Source organism: Amblyomma mixtum, chromosome 6 (assembly GCF_055824585.1).
Source record: "Amblyomma mixtum isolate Tamu chromosome 6, ASM5582458v1, whole genome shotgun sequence".
Classification (NCBI taxonomy): domain Eukaryota; kingdom Metazoa; phylum Arthropoda; class Arachnida; order Ixodida; family Ixodidae; genus Amblyomma; species Amblyomma mixtum.
The window spans coordinates 136,421,950-136,430,218 of NC_143017.1; the positions used below are offsets into that span (position 1 = coordinate 136,421,950).

The 8,269-nt window shown below is 50.8% G+C and overlaps 1 long non-coding RNA gene across 1 annotated transcript in view; it reads left to right on the plus strand.

Annotated features, from left to right (window-relative positions):
* The window catches only part of LOC149340488 (uncharacterized), a 40,177-nt gene extending 33,243 nt beyond the window's left edge, over nucleotides 1–6,934 (plus strand). Inside the window, exon 3 of the long non-coding RNA XR_016283868.1 lies at nucleotides 4,814–6,934. This is a non-coding gene — a long non-coding RNA (uncharacterized LOC149340488). The remainder of the gene's footprint in view (nucleotides 1–4,813) is intronic.
* Nucleotides 6,935–8,269: the final 1,335 nt, after the last annotated feature.

Consider the following 8,269-nt stretch of genomic DNA (forward strand, 5'->3'; position numbering starts at 1 on the left):
TTTACAGAACGGCGCACGCGGGGATACAAACATCCAAAACCGCGGCGGCCGAACGCTGCCCGCTCGAATCGCATGTCCCGGAACATTTCCGTGATAGGCGTATACGAAACGGACGAGAATAGCAAGAAGAGCAGGAAGATACTGACATGTCCCGGGCGTTCTCATCTTCCTAAGTCGCTTACTTGCTTTGCTTTCTCTCTCGTACTTTGTTTTCTTCCAGCCAGCGTTTGCGACTCACTTGTCGTGTCCCATGCTCTTTCTTCTCGGCTGGCAGGCCAGTATCGTTCATTACATTTTAACGCGGGCGATCGGTTCGCTATAGCGAGGCCACGCGGGCGGCCGGACCCCCGCAACGGTTTCGCGGGGCGTGCGACGCTTTAACGACAAGGCCGCCATCGGTCGGCTTTCGCTGGAGTCGCCGCGCGGTCCCGGAGCTTTCTTTCCGCGCTGGAGGACCGCGGCCGCACCGGTACAGGACTCCCGGCCGGGCGGCCCGAGTTCCCCGCTGGCCAGCCGTTAGCAGTCGGGAAAGAAAATGAAAGAAGCAGCAACTACGCGCCGCTGCGGTCACGCTGCAGCAGCAGCAGCAGCAGCGGCACAAAGCGATGGAACATCTCACGCTTACAACAGCGGCCACGCCGGCGTGATTTCCACGAAAACCCCCCTCTTCGATCGATTTGACTCCGTACACAGAGGCGGCTGTTTTCTGACCGTTCATCCTGTGCAGTTCTTTCAATCGCCGTCTGCTGCTGCCGCCGCCGCTTGGCGTGGTGTGTTTGCGCTTGCTTCCTCCTCTCCTCCTGGCCGCCCTCTTTCCCTCTGCACTGCGTTGCGTCGAATGCCTGCGCCTTCGGTTATGTGTGTTATGTGCGTGTATCCTATCTGCCCGCTTGTGTGCAGGCGCGTACTTTGTTCTTTTTTTCTTTTTCTCTTCATCTTCGTTCTTTCGTCTCTTTCTAGGCATCGTTCTCTTTCTCGCTCTCTCTAGCGCGCGGCAAATTTCGACCCTTTATATATCGAAAAGTGAGTTCTGCTCGCCTTTCTTCCTTTTACCGCGCCTCTTTTTCTTTTAGTCTTTTTTTTTTCGGTGCTTCGTTTTTTTATTTTATTTTGCGGGGTGAAAGCGACCGCGGTCCGCCCTTCGTCGCTCTCGCGCTCCTGTGCGTTCCCATTGCGTTCTTCGTCCGTTAAAGGCCGAACATTCTCCGCGGGCGGAGGGGAAACGCTCGGATGTAGCGGGGGAGAGCGCGGAGAACGGCGGGCGGACGAGGATGCGACGAATTGGACCTCCAATTTATTGGCATGCTCCGGGCTCCGACTGCTGCTTCGGGCGGACTCCCTTCCCATACTTACTTTTTCTTCTTCTACTCCCTCCGTTTCTCAGTTTCTTCATCTCGCATTGGCGAGCCTTTGTTTTTTTGTATCATTATTTTATTTCTGGCTGCTTTCCTGCCATCGCGTTTGCGCATGTGTGCCCCCCCCCCCCCCCCCTTCCTCTCCTCCTTATTCCTCTACTACGGGTCTTGCACGAGCATCGCATTCTGCGCACAGCCTTTAACCTTGCGTCAATTCAGGTGCACTGCCATCTTTGTGTGTGTGTGTGTGTTTTTCTCTTTGTCCTGCGCTGAACGTTATCCAGTTCCATTCGTCGTGCTCTTTCGCTGTGGCGCGCCCCCTACCTCCCGTCTCAACTCGTTAAAGCTGACCTGCAGGAGCTAAAGGTCTTCCCTTACGTACACTTAAAGGGCAGCCTTTTCCTTATAGTCTGGCATTTTTTGTGCCGGCAGTTTCTGTCAGCACGGCCGTCAGACTGCAGCCCCTAGCGTCTGCAAGTGATGAAACGCGAGCGCATTTTACTAAGCGTCATTGTACTGGAAAGGGATGGAAAGTCGATGTGTGACGAGTTGACCTGGCGTGTATCGAGCGTGGCCCTGAACGTCGGAAGACGCATCACCGTCCTCAAAGACCTCGGGTTAAAGAACCACGTTGAAGGACCCCATGCTGAGGAATCTTGACGTTAGTGAAGACGTGATGCTTACTGGAACCTCAGATGGCGAAAATTAATTCGGAGTAGTCCCTATCACTGGGGCACCTCTTTCACTCCACTTTCTTTCACGTACTCTCTCTCATTCATCATTTCCCTCACGGCGCTCTCTTCAGGTGTCCACCGCAGACTGTTACTGCACCTTTCTTATCCACATAACGAATTTTTTTCACATGATACAACTTTGGAAAGCGAATAAACTGCGCTTATGAAGGACATTCTGGCGCTGTGTGAAGCATATAATTGCGTACGTAGAACTTGTGTCGAGCGCCTTTGTTCTTGGTTGGTCTAGTTGGTACCCGCTTAGGAGGAACTCCCCGAAGAAGAGATGAAGGTACCTTACACGGAGCACAGGACGATTCTCCGCCCGGCGTTCATTAGACACTGTGCCAGAATCCTCTTACTCAGTGATATGGACATCTTTTATATGAATAAACAATCGACGGAACGGCATTCAGTGAGCTATCCTGGGGCTTCCCACGCTATGATGTTCCGCTCTAGGCCAACTACCAACATTTTCAAGTTCCTTAGTGAACTTTCACTCATCAGAATGCAAACAAACAGTCGGTGATAAAACGAGCGCTAGCATTCGCTGCTTCTAAGGTCTGCAGGAGCCCCCTTAACCAATGGTCATTGACCCCTGTCCCGGCTGCGTAAAAGAAAATATCGCGCCAGCATCGAACAGACGGGTCTTGATTTCTGCTAGCAGTGCGCTGATCAACTCCCACGCCGACGGATGCACGTACGGAAAGAAACTGTCGACAGACAAACGTACACAAATAACAACTTTCATTACACAAAGCGTTTTTGCCAATCATTTGCGCAGTAGGCATGGTATTATTAAAGACAAGAATAAAAGCAAGCAGCATGCAAGACGCGTTAACGAAACTGGAAGGCTTATGGTGACATGTCGCCTCCGTTTGCTTGCTGGAATATGCTTAAGGACGGCGCTAGATACGCTCTTTGCGCGCTTGTTAACCGGCAGCTAGCTTTAGCACTGCGCAATCCGTGATCCGCTTACGCGGGGAATCCAGCCGCGCCTGCGCAGTGGCAGGTGTGCGCTCGCACCTGCCACTTTGGTATCTGAGCATGAGCACTTGGCGCCTCTGGGTGGCGGGTATCCGCAGATGGCTGCTGGTTGATAATCGCGGTTTACGCTAGGCCAAAGCGCGCTGTGAAAGAAAACGTTTATTTCTTGAACTGAAAATATACTGGAGCATCGAGCACAATTTTCTTTCAGCACAAAAAGTCACTGAAGTGTTCATGACAATTCAAAGGGTACTGACAAGAAGTTTTTCGCATGCTCTGCTAGTTATTTAACACACTCATCTTTTATTCAAGACTGAACACTACAGGATCGAAAGAAGGGGCACATTTGCGCCTTTCGGTTAATGAATAAACCCTGCGTAGTGCAAAACCGCTTCATGAATGACCAGCGGTCAAGAGGTAGCTTAACACAATTATGGGACGCTCATGCGGTCGTTGATCTGTTTGACCGCTAAAAAGTACCACTCCGGATGCAACTCGAGGTCGGGAAAGGTGGCGCGCAAATCAACCTTGTTTCCAATTGCCGTGATGTACTACCTACACGCTCAGCGACGCGGAAATTCTATTTCTACTCGCTAGATGTCAGTGACAGTGAGCTGACACCCTCGTCTTGCGGTGTTGACATGAAAAATGCCTCCAGAAGTTCCGATTTTATTCTCGAGTGTGACTCTGCCAGAGACGGTGCTCTAGAAGATGGGTGTGCATAACATCTGATGCGATCACAGTTCCTCGCACACTAACCTAAAGGGAAAAGTGTCGACGTGTGACTTCATCCTCTCAGGCAAGATCGAGAAGTAGTCGCTTCGGATTTTTCTTCGCGAAAAAAAAAAAAATGTAGATTTCATCGTAACAGTACTTTTCTCGACTTAATAACTCTAAAAGGAAAAAATGCTTCGCTAATTTCTGTACGAGCCCATACCAAACATTCGCTTGCGTTAAATTTATGAAAGAAGTGAAATATGCAGCAATGAAAAAAAAAATTAATGAGCACTGAATGGAGAGCATCGCTGTGCAGCCACATCTCCTCGTCAGAATCCGCGCTTTTAACGCAACGTTGACTATAGCAAAGCCAAGTGAGGAACCCCCTCTTCCCGGCATTCCCGCATTGGATGAAATGCTCTTCTAGAAACTCGCATAGACGGTGGCGCCTCTCTTCCCTGCAGATATTCTTGCGAAACTCTGTGGGTGCAACATTCCCCGGTGCTTGAAGGAGCCACCGAGCGTTTCTGTTACGCCGCGCGTGTCCAGTGCAATGATTTCCTAAACGGCAAGGAAACTGTATAAATTACACCCTCTTGGTGTTCGAAGAACTTGTTAGTAGATTTACTTCACGTTCTGCATCCGCCTCATTGTGTTCCTAATTTTTGTTAACTCATACACGTGCTTCTTTTTGTTCTTGTGACGCAGAAAAGACCACTCTTACGTCATGCAGCGAAGCAATCTTGTTGTAGACTGGGAAACTTGGAGAACATAGGGAATCATTTGCACGGTTGTTTTAGTCGGCTTTTTTTTTTTTTTGTCGCATGTTTCGACACTGGCGCCTGTGCATCTTATTATTGCTCCGGCAAACTACACAGTCAGGAACTGGTTACCCGGATTACGTTAGTTGCTCTTTAAGAGAGGGCGTTCTTTTAAGATTTAAATGCAGCTCTAATGAGTGAACCATGTTAGGGTTCAAAGGCTGGAACTAATGGACGTTTTCGTTCCGATTGTACTCCGCAGGGTACCAGACAGCTGTGCTCTACACCGGATCCCCCAGCCCCAGAGGAGGCCCCGTGAAGATCCGCGCCGCTGGCGGACACGAGACGGAGGCCGCACCTCCAGCGACACTTTCTGCATCAACTGCCGGATGCGCCTCGATAACGCCGCTCTGACCCGCCGCTATCCGGGCGACTCAGGAAACGGCGCGGAACGAAGCGTGCGCGACGCGAGCGCGCGCTCTACGGCCTCCGTTCAGCGAGGCAGCGTCGTGCCTTCGCGAGAGGAAGAGAGAGAGAGAGGCGCACAGAGCTTTTACCTTCCTCCTCCGCCGGTAATTAGCTGCACCGGTCTCGGGATCCAGACAAGAGAAAAGGGGTAAGGCACCGCACAAGAGGGCGCTACGTGGCAGCTCTGTCGCGTTCTTCCTTCGTTGCTTTATCTACTTTTCTTTTCTTTTTTTTTTTCCAACCGACACCAGCGCCTCCTTCAGTCTTACACGAAGGCCCGCCTAGGGCGTACAGGGAAGAAAGGAGGCCGCCGCCGCACTGGTATGGCGGTGGTCTCGCCTCGCGTCCTTTCCGGAAACGGAAACGCCTGCCTCAACACGCATCGACCGGATCCAACTTCCGTTTCCACGTTTCCTTATCATTCGACTGTCCAGACTGCTGTTTTCGGAGGCCTGGACGGAGAACTGATAAGGGCTTGTGGTGACATTACTCAACGGCTTGAAGAGGAGAGAGCGCCTGGATTCTTCTGAACGCCCGTTACGGAACCTCGCACCCTCCTCTCACCCATCCCTGTCGCCCCGTATTGCATCCCTGACGCTCTAGCAGCGCGCCCATTTCTTGCGGAATACGTCACAACCTCCCTCCACTATGCCCGCACCGCACGATTACAGAGCCCGCCTTTTGTCTTTTATCGCCGCATCCGGCGCAACGAGGCATCGACAAGGAACAAGAGCAGCGGCTTAATCAACGACGTCAACGCCTAAAAACTGCACCTCACTGAATGAACTCCGCGAGGGTTCTATCTTCGTCTAGAAAAGTTACAAGTGTTTACAGTTATTTTCTCCTAAAAAAATTCGTGGCGCTTATAATGTCTGACGCACAACATTAACATCCGCGTAGAAGGAAACGTACTGGGTGCGACTTAACTCAATCATGAAAGGTACTCTTGACAACAAGACTGGCCATCCACACGCAAGTGAAGGGAAAAAATGGCTTCGAGGAAATTAATGGCGCAGTAAGGGTCTCAATTCTTGCTGGGCACCTTAATCGCACCCTGAGGGCAGGGAGGAAGGTGGAAGTGAAAGCAGAAAGAGGTGCCGTAGTAGAGGGTTGCGGAATAATTTCGACCACCTATACATCTACGGACACTGACATCGCACAGCCGAGCGCCTTAACCAGTGAGCCACAGCGGCGGGTGCGAAGCCCTATCATTTGAAAATCATTTGAAAATGTAAAATGTAGAGAGGAAGACAAGACAGATAGCTATTCAAAGGTGAGAATCGCATAGGTTGAGAGCTTTAGGATATGCTAAATTTTTTCTTGCAGGGAAACAGGTGTAGGGCCGCAGCGGTGGCCTAGTCGTTTGAGCATGCGGGAAGTGCGGGGTTCGATCCCCAGCGTCGCTGGGTACCCAGAGGTGATGCAGTGGGTACAAGCTTTCCCCTGCTCTGGTTCTCGGCTTAATCAGGATGAAATGCTTGGGCAATGGGTCTTTGACCCCACCTTGAGTGGAAGACAAAACACCTTGTGCCGTGGAGCTCTTTGGCCACAGATGCCCTTGCGCCATAAAAATTCATCATCATCATCAAAAACAGGGTTAGGCATAACAGTGTGTGCTTGCAGGGTCTAGCAAGAACGCATTGTAAAGTAAACAATAAAGAGTGGCTACGCTCCTGTTTTTGTCTTGTGAGAGTATGCCGCCGCATGGTGCGTTCACGGCCAGAATGTCTGTACGTGGGTGCCCATGAACCTTGTCGTCAGCATTTCTTGTGGCATTGACGCCGGCTGCGAAGAGGGTGAGGAGCAGACGACGTTCGTGTTTGAGGCGGGGAGAACAAGCGCAGAAGACGAGTGCTCAACTAGGGGAGTGCACAGAAACCCGACATGCGCTCGTGCGCTAAGTTACCTCGCCGTGGCTCGCCCTGCCGGAATATGGTATCCCTTTCAGTGAAACGTGTGCTAATCAAGAACCGCAAGGCATAACTGTGCACTGCCTCAATATATTGTCAGTGCCTACACACACTATCCCATCCCAAGAAGCCAAAGGTGTGGTGGTGCTCCCTAAATGTTTTGTCAGTGCCTACGTACTACTCAAAGAACCACAAGGTATGTGACGGTCTATCGATGCCTCGCAGTATCCGAACCTCAATAACCAAAGCCCAATATTACTCCCTAAACGTATCGGAAAAGACTCCAATTTGGCTCCAATTCTTAGCAAATTAAGGCGTACATCATCCGAACTTGCAGCCAATCATGCGGGAGAAACTGACGCGCTGTACATGAGAGAGAACCTTGAGGGCGAATTTAACCGAAATATTCAGAAACTTTCCGTCCGAAAGGCATCCTGGGTGTCCGAGCGAGACCTGAACAGATGAAAGCGCAAACCCACCCCTTATGTAATGTCTCTACGGGGGACTTTTAAGGTAATAAACTGAATTGAACTGAACTGAACTGAAACAGATCAAGTTTGCTTCCCGCTGCCTTATACCAGTCGGCCGTTGCCGCAGCCTCTCGCACTGCATGCAGAACTAGTAGCCTCTCTCGACGGAGTGTGAATATCCTCGAGTCTTCATCGTATTTCATTAGTTTGCTTTGTTCTGCGAATATTTGCGAAGGCCGATAAAAGAAAAATTGGTTGTGAGGACAGGCAAGGCGCAGTCGACCGCGACCGCGATCTGTACCATGTGCTGACGCCATCTTCCCCATCGGAGGCCAGCACTGGTAACGCGGGTAACTATACACCAAAGCGGTGAAGGTAGTCGAGCGTGCTGTCGCTGGCGATAAAATAAACTGAGAAAAAAAAAAACACTGATGACAGAGGCTCCAAGACTGGCATATGACAACCAGCATCTTTTAGCCTTTATAATATGGGATACACTTTGTGTGGAATTCATGGGAAGCTTACGTCTGCTCTCGACGATGAGATACTGATTTTTGTCGACGCCTACGCATGGTCGTCGAGACGCGCTAAATTCTGCGACGGTTGTCATTACGACCATTCTAACGTGTGGCTTGAGCCAGAGGGTGCAATAGTTCACTTAAGCCGAGTTTCGTCTTTTACATCACGTCCGTTCAGTAAGAGTCACAACGTAAAATCCTCCGGGCTGTACCGCGCTAACGGGTGGACAATCCAGGTGTTCGAGGAAAACTGGCCCTCTTCAGTATTTCCCAAAGGCTCTGTAAGTGCGAAGCATGTTTAGGGAATACTGACGGTTCTGCATTAATGGGCGCAATGCTAGAGAGAGAGAGA